Genomic DNA, 17,556 nt, shown 5'->3' with positions numbered 1-17,556 from the left:
TAAAAAAAAAAAAATCGCACCAATTTGCTCAGGGTTCAAAGGTTGGAAATACTCGTGAAAAGCGTCTGAAAACAGCACAAGAAAAATTATGTAAATCCAGGTTTTAAAGAGTTAATATTTTCACAATGCCCACACACTGTGTCTTCAAAAAAAAAGGTCCATGTGTCACATTTTTATTCTCACCTACAAAACAGTCCTAAAAATTATCTCTGGCACCCAGTCTACTATAATCAGCTGGAGAGGAGCATTTTATAGCAGCTCATTTTTCATCTTGGATATTTACAGTGTCACCAAAATGCTTTGGGGGCTTAATATTCATTATTACTTTGAGTGGGGGCAAACGATTTCAGACCATATCACGCTTCAAAACCTTCGCCTTGTTTCAAATCACCAGAGCATCTAACCGCCTCCAAAATACCACTTTAATTATTCATTAGTGCGGGACATTTTTATATGCCATCTGCTTTGCTTAATAAAATCAAATCCCACTCAAATAGTTTTAACAATACAGCTTGTTTTAAATATCCATCCTAATTACATGAATTCAGCATTTCAATTATTCTCAATACTTTGTAAAGCCTGAAAATCAATACTGAGATCAGCAGTGAAATAGTGGCAGTTACTTAAATGCATTTAGTTCAAAGGCTTATTGGCACATGAGGGCAATTTGGCTCTGAAACAAAATGCAACAAATAACAATAGATATCACATGGGCACAAGTCCAATGATAAGAGCAAACAGGGACTTTCCAAAAGTATCATTTTTCAAAACCCAGCTGCAGTTTTGAGTCTACAGAGAGCATCATTAGCTACTTAGACATTCTGCAAAGGATCTAAGACTCTTTTATTCTTTTTGTGTCAGTGTCAGAATTACCCCCATTATATTTCTCACCTTTTGGCAAAGACTGTGTCCTCAGGGTGCACACTGTCTATCTACCTTGAGTCAGGCATAAACAAATAATAATAATAATAATGAAAAAAAAGATGAAAAAGCAGATACCCAAACAGCAGAAACAAGCATGAAGACAATATGTATGGAATTCGACATGAGAACATAGCCAGGCTCCACAAATGTATAAGATACCTCAAAGTATGTGCATTTGTACTGTACAAAAGGGGATGAATTACAAATATAGCAGAGTGCACTATCACACAAATACATGTGCAAATAAAAAAAATGTACGTGCATATGCATATTCACTCCCAAGCATGCATGTGCATAAGCCAAGCTTCAGTGGTTTTGTGAATCTCATCTTCTCACTTCATAAATTTCTCTCTGCGAAGAAGTTTTAAGAGCCATCCCCCAATAAAAGTCTATGATTCATGAGAGGGGTCAAGTAAATCCCACGGAGGCGAGCCAGGTAGCCTGTAAAACTTCAATACACATTCTCATTTTCTTTTCACGCTCCACGCCTACCAAAAATCAGTCACACCACCTCCACCACATAGTATCATTCTTCCATCTCATTCTCCTCACTGGTTGTTTTTTTCCTACTTCCTTTTTTCCTTCGTCTCAACTACTGCCAGAAGACACTAGAAGACTATTCCGACTAGTTCATACCATTATGTACAGCAAGAACAAGACTGGCCGAGAATGAATTTGCTACCAGATGTTGTTCTTTATAAAACTAAAAAAAAATGAGATCATTATTGTTATTGCAAAAATCCCCATAAAATATTGTGATATTATTTCAGGGACACATTGCCTACCCCTACTCCAGGCTTACACCTGGTGGAGACAATTATTAGAGAACAGAGAAAAAGCCAAAACCCAACATGACATTTACAAATAGCTTTTGTGTCCAATCAAAAGTCAATAAGATAACCCAAAGATATTCATTGAACAACGATGAAATTGGGAAATGTACAAAATGCTTTTGACATTTGAAAAGCTGGACTCAGGTGTGTGCTCCTTCCTTTTTAGTGTAATTCAACTCTGTCACATCTTTTTCCCTCCTTATTCTTGTTGCCGTGCAATAGAGCAGCAAAACCATTTAGCCTCCTGACCCTGCAAGTAAAGCTGTTTTAACTGTATTATTTTAACCTTACATTTATGCCACAAGCCGTCCTTGTTTTTGTCACTAACCTCCTTCCTCCACCTCCACTGCCACCCCTCTTACTCCCCTCAATCCATCTCCAGTCACAGCAAAAACGGCTGTTTAAGATAATTATTGCATAACATCTTTATTTTACCCTCCGGTCCATCTCTTTCTATTATCTTCTTATTCTTCGGTTCCAACCTTTCCCCCTTTGCTCTGCTCTAACACTTTTCTCTGCCAGCAATAATCAGGTCAAACTCATGAAAAGATGAGTGAAGGCTTTTAAAATTTTACCATTATCCTTTTTACCCTCCGTTCCCTCCCAGGTTTGTCTCGCTTTGTCATGTTGACTGTTTTCCCGTTTTGTTCCTTTTGCTGTCTTTATCTGCTCCCCACAGTTTGTGTTTTCCTCCTCCTCTGTTTTTATCACGTGCATGTATAAATAAAATAATCTGGAATCTGCTTTAAGTCTTGTTTGCTGCCATCAGTCTTCTCATCCTGTCCTTCATTTGTCACATCCAATCTCTGTCACCATCGTCCCACACAGGACCAGCTCAGGGTATAGCAGAAAGTTGTGTGCAAACATTGAGGCATTTAAAAACAAACAGTCCATATTTCTGGACAGTATATATGATAATATGATTATTACCTTTGCAACAACAGGTTTACTCTCAGAACGCATAATAATATCGGCACGCCATCGTAGCTAGAAGATATTGGATTTAAAATAGAATATTGTAGCCAACATGCAGATTTCTGCCAATATCACAAACCGATGTGTGTGTGTGTGTGTGTGTGTGTGTACTATATATATATATATATATATATATATATACATATATATATTTTGCATGTGTGTGTAGTTTGTCAGAAAGATACCTAAATTAAGACATGCTATTTATAATATATCAATCTGCAGCACACTATCACAACATCCAGTTCAAATGCAGGAAGTGTGTTGATGCAAACCATTTCAAGATACAAACACAACAGCTGGTACAATCAACACCTCAGGCAACTAACACACAAACAACAAATCACAACTCACCTGTGAGGCCTCACTGTTATCCACTGATCCATAATAATCCCAGAAAAAAAAACAGTCCTGATATATCCCTAGAGGTCCAGAAGATCCAAATCCAGTGACATATTCAGTCCAAACACTGTTAAATCCATAAATATCCACAAACTGCTGCTGCATCATTACAAACGCTCTTATCTCTGCAGGTGCTGACGCTTCACATGACACTGCCGACAGCTGTGTTTCAAAATGCCCGCTGCGCACTGATTTTTTGATTGACACCCAACTTGACCCATTAGGAGCTTCAACGTCCTGCTCACAGCCTGCAATGGCCAATGAGAGCCTGTGTTAAGAGGATAGGCCCGCCCTTCTTCTCTGTGTAAGGATCCAGCCAATAGAAAGGGGCTGTGCCAATGAATGACACTTATTATGGCCTATGCAATTCAAACAAAGAGTTTGAGTGGGTATAGACCTTTACGGAAATAAATAAATAATAAAGAGAAAAGTATACAGTCTTTCATATCAATTAAGATTTTCTAAAATTATTTTTTATATACAGTAAGGTCCTAATTTGGCACTTCTATCTTGGTTGATTGTTGTAACCTGCTTTTTTGTTGCTTTTTTCTGTTGTTGTTGTTGTTTGTTTGTTTGTTTGTTTGTTTGTTTGTTTGTTTGTTTGTTTTTTCTGAATGCCAAGACAAACCCAAAGAAAAAAATCTAAAATATTAATTTAATATCAAATATTAATTTGATCTTCTTTGAATTTGGACTAAGTAAGCATGGACAAAATCATGAGACAATGAGCCTGTGGACACAGATATGCAAAAGGCCCCTCTAACTCTCCTACAAGGAGTAAGACACACTTTGTGTTCGTTCTGCGTCTCTTTGTAGTTGTTTTATGGTAATTTTGGGCCCCGTTGTGGTTGTTTGGTATTTCTTTGCGATTCTGTTGCATTTTTTGTTTTTAAGGCAGTTTGTCTTGTTTTTGTGGTTGTTTTGTGTCTCTGTAGTTTCTTTGCATCTCTTTATGGTTATGTTTTTCTATAATAATGTGAATGGTTCAAGAAAAGGTTTCAATTGACTTTTTTGTGTGGAAGCAAAAAAAAAAACACCATTGATCAAGTTTCCTAAATCTCTGACAACTGTGCACGTGGATAGCGGTTGTGGAGTTTAGACAACTGACAAAATGAAATAAGCACTGAGAGGTCACACACAGACCACATCAAGCAGGCAACTGCGGGAGAGACAGAGATTTGAGGAACCTCTCACTGTTCGAGCTGCACAATTAAATCCAGGTCCTATTGACTCTAAGAAATTGCCATCATCACATTCATGAAACTGAGTTTGCTCTGTGATTAAATCAAGAACTCAAAAATTGAGGTAGTTATTTAAGTAGTTCAGTGTTAGTGGATTTGACTGAATAAATTGGTCCTGCATAATTCAGTAGAATTAGTCCCCAAATTATCGCATTTACTCTCCTATCTTTCTTCGTCTTTTCTCTACTCTTGTCTCCGTCCTCCCCCAGGAATACATCCATTTAAACTTTTATCAGCATTAACTCCCTTATTTCAACCTTGTATGTCTTTCTCTCCGCTACTCTCCCTCCCCTTTCACCTACTCTCAATCTTTCTTCCCATTAATAACCAGTTTACAGTTTCTGCCGACGGTGTAAGGGTGTTTAATGTTTCATCACTGCTCGTTTTCAACGCCCTTAACATCCCATCCTCCCTTCATCCACCACTCAAGTTCAATATTATGGTATATCCGCTGGATTTCCCCTTATTTCCACCACCTGCATTTCTTCTTTTTTCACTTAAGATTCATTCCTCTTTCCATTTTTTTCCACAAATTTTTAAGCTGTTGAGCAGCTGGGATAAGGCTGTTAAATTTTTTATCATGGTGCCCTTCCTTCCTTACTTTCATCTCCTCATTTATTACCCTGCCTCCTTCACCCTTCACCATATACTAACCCTCACACATTCACAAAGTAACAGAGCCGATTAACTATCTTAAATTCTTGGAGAAATAATCAGTGAAAAAAATAAGCTTTTGTTTTCAGTTTTCATTCATTCCTTCTTTATGATATCTTGTGAAACAGCTCGTTCTCTTTCCGAAGTCAACAAAAACCTTCGCTTTGTCAGTGATTTCAGCGTAAGGGACTGATACCAGGCCTGGACAGCATCAGGTTGAAACGCTGATGGCAACGATGTGGAGCTGGAAGGCCCCTATAGGGCAGGTGGAAGTCGTGGTGGATGGATCCAACAAACACCAGACTTTCACCCAGGAGGCCGCAGTTTGCTTACAGTATGAATGTAGATCCAACCATGATGTTATTTTTAAACCGAACTACCTGCTTTACTTGCTTAAACCTAACCACCTGTGCCTAATGTTAACCACCAGCTTGTGTTGTGGCACCTCAGAACATCAACAGCAGACACATGAGGTTACCTAAAGCGTAATATGGAGACACAATAGTCAACTGACAAAGCAGCAATATGTCACAATTTGGGATGAGGTGTGTTGTGTGAAACTTGTCTAAAACAAAACTTGTGAAATTATCTAAAACATCCATTGGTACCAGGTATGTCTTGCATGACAAACCCAGCTTGCTGTCGGGCTAAATTTTGGAAAATGAACTGCTGGCATGGTCATTTTCAAGGGGTCCTCTTATGTCAAGATAGCCTAACGTAAATGGGGTCTATGGGTACCTAGCAGTCTACTATCAACTTGAAAAGGCTTGTTTTCCAAAAAAATTTTTTCCTTAGAATCAATGTACTCCTTCTTGTTAAACCTGCATATTTTTTCTCTTTAAGGAAAAAGACAACCAGACTGTCTGAAGAAAAATGAATTCCCTAACATGTAGATACATAACACATTTAAATAGGCATATTGTTGAACTCAAAATGTTAACTGTACAGCTGTTAGTGAATACACATCAGAAAATTAGTAACGTTAACTATAAAATGAGAAGCCAAAGTACATCAGTAAGCAATTCCTGAACTGTGATCTTCACAAGTGTTCAGGCTAGTTTTCAAGTAACCTATACTATTAAACAACATAATTTTATTCCTGAAATTCAGCTTTGGCTTATGGTTTTGGTGTACCACCCTAAGAAATTCAGTCGCCCCATCTGGCCAACCCTATTAAAAATTTTTGGGGGCGCAACTGCTTCCACTTACTGTTGCCATACCATCCTTTCATGACTATCTACAAAATCTTGTCCTCCCTGGTCTCTATCCTATCTATTATTACCTCCTTCCTGCTGCTTCCCTCTCCTCTCTTTCTCCACTACCATCCCTCCCTTCCTCCTCCTCCTCCCCCATACTAATAAGTGCCAAACAATCAGTTTAAACTCTTGGAGTGGTGATCAGTGGAACAGTTTAAGTTTTATTGTCCATCGGAATTAATCTGGTCGATACGGGTCAGCTTGAAGTTGAGGCTGATAGCTGTGAGTCAGGACTGAGTCCAAATCAATAAAACTCTAAACTTTATTACGGCTATAAAATGCATGCGTACACACAGAGGTGGTTCCACACCCACCCTTGCAAAAAAAAAAAGACTTGCTCACACAAAAATGGATAAACATTCTCACTTCTACCAAAAGAAAAGATGAATGCATGCAAAGATATCAACAAAAACAGGCAGTCAGGCCCCCAAAATCCATATTCAAGTTCACAAATGCACTCCATCACCATCATATACAAACACACACAAAAACACACACTGGCAGTTTTTCTCATCCATCTGCCTTTCACTAAAACATCTGGGAGGCGGCCTGACAATAGACAATGTCTCTATTCAGCTTCAGATTTTCCTGTGAGTGTCTTTTTGCATGAGTTTTACACATTTTCACTTGGAGTCGGTTTTGGGATTCAACAAGAGAGTACAGCAGCTGGTGGGCTGGGATGTGAGAGAAAAAGGACAGTGGGGATAGAGGTAAAGGAGGGCAGAAGAGGTGTTAGATGGTGTGGAGGGGGATATAAACACATTTGAAGGAGAAAGTTGGATCGAAGTTTTTTCTTAAAAAATGCTGTGCTGCTGGAAGCACCACAGTACTTTCTTTCCACCTTGGGAACAATTACCCCCTTGCTCGATCTTTCCATCTTAATCTATTTTGTACTGTCTTTCCACAATTCTCTCTCTTCGTACGTCTCTGTTCTTTTTTCTGTCAATCCATCCCCGTCTGCCACATTTTTTTCCCTCTAATTGTTGTGTTGTTGGCTTTTGTGAATCTCCCTCCCCCTGTGTTTTTGTCTGGTCACATAACAGCCTCTGTGTCTGGCTGACTGCTCGGTATTCACTGCAACACATACTTTTCAACGTGATGAGTGTTACTGAATATAATGCATTCACTTACCGAAAGAATGCGGCACCCGTTTACTTGCATCTGTGGAGTTTTAGCCTCACAGTGTGTGTATGTGTGTGTACATGTGTGGCTTCAAGTGTGTGTGTTTACAGTGCGTTGAGTGATGTACTGCATGGAGTCAGAGAGATGCATGACCAGACACTTGTGTTATGACAGCTAGCAATGAAAAACCACTTCTCGGCTAGCACCCACTATTGACATCGCCCTTCTTTCGCCATCCATTCTTGTGTCAAGCACCACATTACTCACGCTGAATACACAGCATGAGAGGAGCATGTCATGGAAAATGATTAAGGCAGCACTTCTGAAGCCTTTTGGCTTGTGACATTTCAGTTTAATTTGTATGTTTTCCATCTATTTAACGTATATTGCAAATGTTTACTCTTGTTTCTTGACTGGTAATTGCTCTTTCACTCTGATTCACTTCTAAAAGCTTCAGAAAGACCTGCTCCGAATTCAGTTGTTAAAGTTAATCCATCACTCTGAAGGAGAAAACAAGACTTGATATAGAGTCTGATATAGCATATTTAAATGCATTACATGAATAGCAAAAAGCAGAGGCGTAAACTCACTTCACTCACACCGATAAGTGCAAATGAATATGTTGTCATAATTTGACAGACTTCTGTGTTTGCATGTAGTGGATCTGCTTTACAATGTTTTGAATTATCAAATGCTGGATTTTTCTTTATAGTCGGGGGCTGTCCTCACCTCACCTTACCACACAACGAGCAGCTTTAGTTTTTCTGACAAGCAACTTGCTGAGAATGGCAATTCTCTAGTGCCATGATGGTAATGTGTTGATCATATTGCTCCTACAGGAACAGATCATTCAGTTTGTGTGCTCGCCATCTGAAATTAAATTCCTCCACAGTGTTGGAAATTACCAGTTAACATGCTGCCTTTCGTTGCACACAGCACGGATTTACCTCGCTGTTTCATCTAACGTGCCCAAAATAAAGCTCCATAAAGTCCAGAACAGTCCAAAACAAGCAAGTAAAGACAAAAGACAAGAACACACACTCACATTCTCACACACAAACACACAGAGCACCAATGTCATCAGAGCGGATTAGTCACACATGGCAAAAAAAGACCAGAGTGATGGAAGATTGGGAGTGAAGAGCATGGAAGAGAGAAGAGAGAGGGCATGAAATGGAGATAAGATGGCAGAGAGAATAGAGACCGGGACACAAGGGGGGGGGGATTGGTGAGAGAGTGGCCTGCTGGATGACCTGTGAGACAGAGAAAAGTCAGACAGAGAAGAACATGACCAGGGGCATCACCCATATCTGAGACTTTCCTCTGTGACACTGAGAGATAGAGAGAGTGAATAAGAAGATCTATGAAGCGACTGCATCATCGATAACTTTTACCTGTGTGTCTGTTTGTGCAATAGGTTGATAATAGGGTGATGATGTATTCTAGTAGAAAACCTTTGTTTAATGATGCCTTCAGGCAGTGCAAAACTGGTTAGGGAACTCACACACACAGTGCAAAAGCGCTTTCTGCACAAACAAATCGACACACTGTACCTCGGAGGCTTAAACTCAAGGTCACACACACATGCACAATCATGTCAGGAGCTCCCCATTTGAGGATGTACACACAAAAATGCATCCACTTTTTTTTGTCAGACCATTAAAAGCATGCAAACTCCATAAACTCAGTTTTACAGACAGAGAAATTGCTGTAGACCTGCACAGTCATTACATTTGAGGGTAAATCTATTTTTCAATAGTTTCAATGCTCTAAGGCTATTAAAACTGATAAATAATTTACCAAATATTTACCATCTTAAAAAAATGGCAATCTTATGGAGAAAGGATAAATTAGGAGAATGAAAAAAGAGAAATAAGATGAATTTTCAAACATAAATGGTGTATCTTTGTCACTCAAAAGAGTCAACCCACTTTATTGCTCCCAAAGACATACACTTTGACTTTCTCTGCATCTCACCAACAAGCCCACACCCTTAAACAAATAAACACACTCTTTTAAAACACACACACACAAACACACACACTGTGCACATGCACTCTGGCGCCCTGACATACTCCCCTTGCGGGTGGGCAGGATGAATGGCTCAGCTGTCCTGTATTGACAGCAGGATTGATGTTGTCTGATTCCCAGGTGACTCATTTGACCACAGTCAGAATAGACCTCTTCTCAATGCTTCACTGATTCACTGCGTTCAGGTTTGTGTATGTGAGTAGGACGGGAAAAGAGAGTGAGTGTATATATAGTGATATATTGCATGTCTCTGGTTCAATGAGTATGCATTGATGAGTATTCATTAGGAAGCACACAGTAAGAGAGGAAGGGAGGGAAAGAATCACAGTAGAAGTCAGAGTAAAGAAATGCTGAACAATTGTGAAAAATTATGAAAGTTGGTGAAAAAAAAGCAATCTGTTTGTCTTGTTCGCATTTCTAATGTTTAACACAATTCTATCTGTATTTTTTGAACAAAACTTTGATTTTGTTCAGCAAAACTAATCAACTGAAAGTCATGAAAGTCAGGAAAAAGAAGTGCGCAGGGTGCTACAACTTTGTTTCCTAGAAATTATGTTTGGATACTGCTAATTTGCAGCCACAAATACTTAAAAAGGCCAACAGTGACTTTCTTTAACTGATAAAAACAAGGATCTTTCTCTAACCCTATGAGTCACTGTCAACATGCTGAGTACTGTAGGTTGTTGAAAGTTCATGTTCAGATGTTGACTTGCGGCTGGTTCTCCCAGCACACCCCAAAAATGCAAATTGGTCAACATAAAAACACAAATTTCCCTGTGAAGAATCTACACAAAAACAAACAAACAAACAATAAATAAATAAATCCCACTGACAGACCAAGCTGCAAATCCCCAAAAGTATTCAAGAAAGTTTGAGTGCCTTAAAGATTCTTATGGTCTTCATTGCAATTGTTTTTACATGTCTCTCTTTTCATAAGCAAAATAACAAATTCCATTATATTGCCATATGTACACATCAGTCATGTATATTGTCATTTTTCCACTCAGTACATTTTCATGGAAGCCTACATTTTACATAAACCATTCACAAGCAGCAATGAAGGTATATTACACAAGTTCTAACTCAATGCTGAGAATTTCAGCAACTTTGTATATTTAAATTCTCTGCTTATTTTAAAAAAGTAAAAACCGACTTGACTACAAGTTGTATATTGTGGTATTAAAACCATACAACTATTATGTCCAGCTATGATCATTGTTATGTTATTAATAATCACATTACTGCTCATAGTAGACACTAGAAAAGTGCACTCAGTAAAACTCAGTCAGCACTATTGTGCCACACTGCCTGCGTGAGCAGTTTGCACTCTCTTGTTGCTTTTCATTTCGGCATCCGTGTTAACAGATTATACAAGCCACACTGCCAGCATGGACAGCACTGTGCGGGCATGGCTCGGAGGCTGCTTCTCGGCTATGACACATCTAGAGAAATTAAGTCTCGCCAACTTTTTTCTGCGTGACACACAGTTTTCAGCAAAAATATGGTCTTTAACATTATACCACCTTTTACCACACGTTCAATCTCTTTATCTGTCACAGACCTGTTTTACTAAATCTTTCCTGTTTCCATTTCAGAATAAAAGCCTTTGGACAACGCTTCTGTGGGCAGAATGCCTTCAGGTGTAAATATAAGGCATTATTTGGTTAACTATCTCCAGGACCATGTAGCTGACAATGCGATGACTGCACAGCTTCATAAATGAGTGTACTGTCTGCTTTTAATTGTGGAAATACAGTAGTTACAGCAGCAGGCAGCTCTGCAGCAGTGCTGCAGCAACAACGCTGTCAGTGTGAACACCACAAGCGAGCGAGCCACAGTAGTTTGGTGACGTTGCCATCACAAGCTGCTCACTCGGGTGGTGTGGCCCATGCTTTACATCGTCACTGCGGCTAGAGGTGAGGATTTATTCATGTTATATTGTGTTTAACTTTAGTTGATTATAACATATCAGGTGTGGAGTTAATCTGTAGATGCTCCAATTCAAAATAAGACCAAACTTTCTATGGACTGGATTCAATGTTTTTTAAGTCATGAAAAAGGTCAAAATGTGACCTGCAACTGACAAGGTAAAGCGGTGCCAATTGCCGAAAATACTTGCTATGTGATTTGGTCACTTGCAGCCCCTACTTGCCATTTTAACATGAATGAGGAGTCAACATTTAACAATGGTATAAAACTCAATAAATTGGTTTTGCAACATTCGAGAATCACTGCAATAACAAGATCTCCTTACGCCTGGTGGAGATAATAAACAGCATGACAATGCTCACTTGTGTTAATGAAACATTACAATAGTGACTGCAATGCTGCTGGAAAATAAAGACTATATATAATTGATGGAACGCTCTCCAGTGGCTTGTTACATATTTAAAACTCCATCTGTTGGCTTTAGTTAAAAGACTGCAGTGCTGAGATCAGCATGCATCTCCACAGGCATGCTACATGTTTTACAAATAACGTTGTTTTATCATTTCATGCTTAATTAATTGTTATAGATGTGGAAATATGTCTCTGTAGGTTACATGCTTTACAGGCTTGAAATAATTATGTGCCATTAGTATGTGAAGTATGCATTTGAAGTAACAAAAAAGTGTCACTTTTTTTGTTGTTGTTTTGACTCTTTGCTCCTGCACATTCAAGCTCCAGGGCTTCAGTTTTCCCTTTATTTACATGTGAGGAAGTATAGTTCCTCCTGAGCTTTAAATACGCACTCTTCTGGGTCTTTTAAACTGCTGCTCACCCTTATCTACATGTCTTTCTCATCTACATGTAATACACCTCTCTCTTCCAACAATAGCCCCTACTGTATCTGAAATGAGGAAAATTGTCCGTATTGCTGTAATTTACATAACTGGAGAAAGGAGTGTGACAGCAAAATGTTCCATGTACAAGTGATGCTACCTGTCACAATGAATAATGCTTAGGATTGTCTTCAGCCAGTATATTGTCAGCTCTTGATTATGTGAGAGAAAATCTGTTTAATTCAGCAGTGTGTTTTTTGGTGAATAAGTGTGATACAGCAAAAGCTTAAAAAAAGAGAAAAAGACATAATGCCAATGACTTTGTAGTTCAACCTCATATAGGGACTATTGGATCCATACTTAATATTTCAATCAATGTCCAATGCATAATACATTTCACATATTAAATTTCCATATTGCCTCTTGTGCATTCGCCTCTCAATTATCTGTCCAATCTATTTTTCACCAGCTCTGCCCTCTTCTCCTTGTCAGTCTCAGTTTTCCATCCCCTCTTTTCTCTCTGTCCTTTTCTGTAGGAACTTCATGGAAAATTTTCACAAGTCAGATAATACTCTGAACCTCTCTCTCATCTCCCTGGGCTGCCTGCTATGTCCTACACCCTACCTGCCAAAAAGCCTTTTTTCACAAGTCTATGACACTTTTCAATTTCATGAATCTATAAACCAGTCGTCACTTTCTATTTGAGGCATGGCCTTTGTTGTTAAATAAGATACAAGGTCTTGGGCATTCAGACAACAGCTTTAGTAAACCTTTGAAATGTGGGTAAATTGGCTTGAACTCTTTCAAAAACATGGGAAGAGGACAAGCAACTTAATAAGAAATGGCCCAAAACCTTACAAAAAAGTTACAAGAAAAAAAAGGTGTATATATATATACATATATATATATATATATATATATATATATATATATATATATATATATATATATATATATATATATATATATATATATATATATATATATATATATATATATATATATATATATATATATATATATATATATATATATATATATATATATATACACACACACATATATATACATATATATATATATATATACATATATACATACATACATACATATATATATATATATATATATATATATATATATACACACATACATACATACATATATATATATACATATACATACATACATATACATATACATATATATACAGATACATAAACATATATATATATATATATATATATATATATATATATATATATATATATATATATATATATATATATATATATATATATATATATATATATATATATATATATTATAATTTTAAATAAGACAACAATAAATGTAGTTTTCTAGTCATTTTTACCTTGTTTTTATGATGATGTCTAATTACCCACACAGCTAATTTTCAGATTATTTCCTTGTCACCTTTTACAGTTTTTGTGGTTTGGGGGACATTCCTCACCAAGCTGTTCATTATATTTTTTCCCTTTCTTTTGAAAGAATTCAAACCAATTTTCCCAGGTTTCAAAAGTTTAAATGTTAGTGAAGGGGGTCTGAATGTAGTGCAAGAAAACTGATGTTAATCCAGGTGTTATAGGGTAAATTACTGTAATTATAAACTTTGCAAATCACACTTTGTTACTCAGACTATGTGATGGTTAAATTTTGAACAGATAAAATCATCTGCAGAGCTTTAATAGAACTGAATGATGCCAAAGTCTCTTCAGATCTAAAGCTTGGTTTCAGAGACTGTGGAGAGAGATTCTGGACAGGAGTATGGACCATGCCAGATTGTTTTTTATTGACTTTTCTACAGCTTGTAATTGTATATAGCCCCATGTTCTCAGAAGCTCATATCCAACTTTGACATGGACTTTAATATTGTCTGTTGGCTGAGGGAATTTTTAACAGCGGGACCCTGGCAAGTGCACTTTCATCCTCTGCTGCATCCCCACTGGACAGCTCCCCTCCATCTCACCTTGTTTGTGAATTTTTGCCAAATTGAGACTCAGCATGCAGTATATTAGCAAGGAGATACTGTAAGTGTTCTTGATGATGATGAATTTAGTCAGGGCCACAGCCATTTATTAGCCTCTGAGTTGGTGTAACCTTTATTTGGTTTGATGTCGCAAAATGTTGCTTTTCCTTTGATACCAGCTTGTCTCTAAATGGCGCGCCACTCTGCCCTCATAGTGACGCCGCGTTTGTCTCTGTGTACTTGTTGAATGACTTACCCGCATATTCTCTGCACAGACTGTGTTTATCACTCAAAGTGCAGGAGGTGGCCCTGGCTCTCTTGTGTGTGACCAACAGATTTCCATGACCAGAGCACCTGCAGCACTGTTGTAAAAGTGGTTGGATTAGGAGGATTAAATTATCAGTGGGTGTGATAGCAGCTGGCATCAATCAAGGCCAATCAGATCAACTACTCTCGAGCCTTTTAAATGCAGCGCACACCACCTTGCTGTGGTGGACCGACAGCTTTGTAATGTAGAGGAGAGTCCGGCACAGATTCCCTTATGAGGGAACCAGCTGCATACAGCAAATTAAAGGTACCCTGTGGAGGGTGTTTTTGTAAACAAAATTACATCCAATGTTTCTCATTAGAACGCATTGTATGTATCCTTGAGGCCTAAAAAATCACTTAAAAGCTTTCCCTTTCTCTTACAAATTTTCAGGCTGTACTCATTCACTGTTTGTTCTTGTATCTATGAAAAGTGATGCAATATAATTTGTATACAACAAACAGTGAGTCAGGAGGCTGTGATAATGTGCATATTTTTTCTAATAAAACATTTCCTATGATATCGACAAATTAGCCACCCAGAAATGTTGTCGTTATGTTAAGTATTTTTGACCTCAAGCTATGTTCACAATGGGGCTCTATAGGCTGGCAAATGGACTTCCATGGTAGTGGCATGCCAGAGCGTAAATAACAATTGCAGAGGGATGACTGAAGTGTAATATAAAGATACAAAGTCCACTGCAAAGCGGCAATATGTGACAATTTCGGATAACAATGTGTTGTATGTTGAATGAATTGCATCACTGCTGTGTGCGTGTACACAAAAAGAAAAGACATATCTTAAACACATTGTGCCGCTGATATTTACATATTAACACCAAGCCTTTGGGTAGGAGTAAATGCATATGATGCAGCAAAGTGAAGCAGCTTTTATTATTCATTTCTCCCTTAAACTATGTGATTTTTATGGGTGAATGAGTAAATTATATGTATTTGTTGCAGTTATGTTATGGTCACAGGTAAGCAGAATGTGGTTTTAGAAAGGTCCATATTGTAGTCTCTCAACAAGTAAAGCAGTAAAAAATGTCAGAGGATGCAGACCTTTTGGTTTAAGGTGAGTTTTAAAAGAGCTGGGTTCAAGTACATTTTTGTATTCCAATTGCACTTGGACTTAGATTGCATTTCATTTTCCATTGATTCTCCTTTGTCATATACTCCTCAGACATTGTGGCACAGATAATGCCATGGAAAGCTACAAGAGCAGAAAAAAATAGCTTGCAGTGAAATTACCCCATTGCTGGCACAAGGTCATTGCACTTGATCTCTACTACCCTTCAGGAGGATGGCTAAGTGTGTTTTTCATGCATATCAAAAAATGGAAAAAGGAGTGCATCATATGACTGGTTTCTACTTATAATAAAACAGATGTTAAAAAATAAAAATGAAATTGGATAAATATGCAAGAAATTCAATATATTCCCCACACACAAAAAACATAATTACTCTCTGCACGAGGTGCACGCCTCTGTGTTTGCCTGAATACAACAATGTACATGTGTGTACAATGAGCAGAGGTGACCTCAGGGTGCACCTCTATTCTGCTGATAGAAGAGCTTGCATTTGGCAGGTGGGCAGGGTCAAACCCCACCTGACTAGAGCTTGATTACACGGCCCTGTGGTGCAAAAACACACCGGTTTACAGGAGTGGCTTATGACCTCATAAGATGTAAGGTCAGTGGTTTGTTGGGGCTCAACCATTCAATCAGAATGCAACACTCTATAAAAAAAAGGTCCAAAACCCCCATTCACATCACAACAAACACTGCAAAAAAAAAAAAAAAAAAAATACAATAAGTAATAAGGTTCCACACAGATTATTTAGCATGCAACAAGACGCAAAGAATATTTTTGAGACTTGGACGGAGAATGGATCACACTCGGACAAGGAACCCACATTACCATCATCGTCATGTTCTTATTCATGCAATCGTAATAGTCATGACAATCTACCTTCACCACATGTCTGCTCACATTTATATTCCGTCCACGGGTCAACCTTGCCTCCAGAAGTTGACATTACACTAAAGAGAGTTACCAGTAACTAATGAGGGACTCAGACAGCATCTCACCATAGATTAGAGCCAAGGGTAACTAGAAAGGACACATGGTGATGACATCAAACAGATTTCTCATGTCCCTCTGGCTCCTTGTCCCCAATCGTCTACCACCCTTGAACACACACACACATACACACACATACTGACACATGCTAGAATTTTGGAAAACGCACACACACGGAGGAAGTAGCTTGTACTATTACTTAACTCTTTCCGTGTGCTGCTTTCAAATGCCTTTCACATGTATTTATACCTGTAAATCCTGAGCACATTGGCTTGATTTCTTTCAAAAACATGGAAAAGGGGCAGTGACCACTTTGGAAATAAATGTTTCACAAACTGCTAGAAATTAGCAGGTTTAGAAAATTATTTTTAAAAAGCTATGTGTATGGCTATGACTATTTTTGTAATTATCACAATTAAAAAATATGTTACAAAATGATTATCACATTTTACATGTCATTTCTAAAACCTTTTTACACTTTTTTCACTTTTCTTTTTTGCTAATTGCCCTCTTACCATGTCTTTGAAAGAATTCAAGCCAATCTGCTCAGGTTTCAAAGGGTTAAACTTACTATCTCCACCCTGGAATAACATACATGTACTACATGTTCTGCATGTTCTACATCTTGCATGTATCCTGTATCTTTCATCTACTCACATGCTGTCTTTCTCTGATGTAATCTCATGTAACATTTGATTTCAGATCCTGGAATTGTATGCAAGCTAATGATAGGATATGTCAAGATTCAACGCTGCTTACTGCTGGATGTGCACTCAAACAATTTACCCTAAAGATTGCCTGTCTTCTTCTATATTGGTTCACACTTGGAAGAATGTGCTCTGCATTAAAAGGTACACCAGTGCATTAGAGCAACATCTCCTTGACATGCTGGTAATGAGGTGCAGAGTTGAGCTCAGTGTTATTAGGATCTTAGGGTTTGGACATGGTAGATATATTTTAACTGAGATGGAAGTGAAA

The 17,556-nt window shown here is 37.9% G+C and overlaps 1 long non-coding RNA gene across 1 annotated transcript in view; it reads right to left on the bottom strand.

Annotated features, from left to right (window-relative positions):
- LOC148186213 (uncharacterized) overlaps nt 1–3,284 on the bottom strand; it is a 90,419-nt gene extending 87,135 nt beyond the window's left edge. The window contains exon 1 of the long non-coding RNA XR_015775124.1: nt 3,087–3,284. This is a non-coding gene — a long non-coding RNA (uncharacterized LOC148186213). The remainder of the gene's footprint in view (nt 1–3,086) is intronic.
- Nucleotides 3,285–17,556: the final 14,272 nt, after the last annotated feature.

This window comes from Plectropomus leopardus, chromosome 20, assembly GCF_026936395.1.
Source record: "Plectropomus leopardus strain MGB_pleo_1.0 chromosome 20, ASM2693639v1, whole genome shotgun sequence".
NCBI lineage: Eukaryota > Metazoa > Chordata > Actinopteri > Perciformes > Serranidae > Plectropomus > Plectropomus leopardus.
This window is presented reverse-complemented; position numbering and strand designations above follow the sequence as displayed.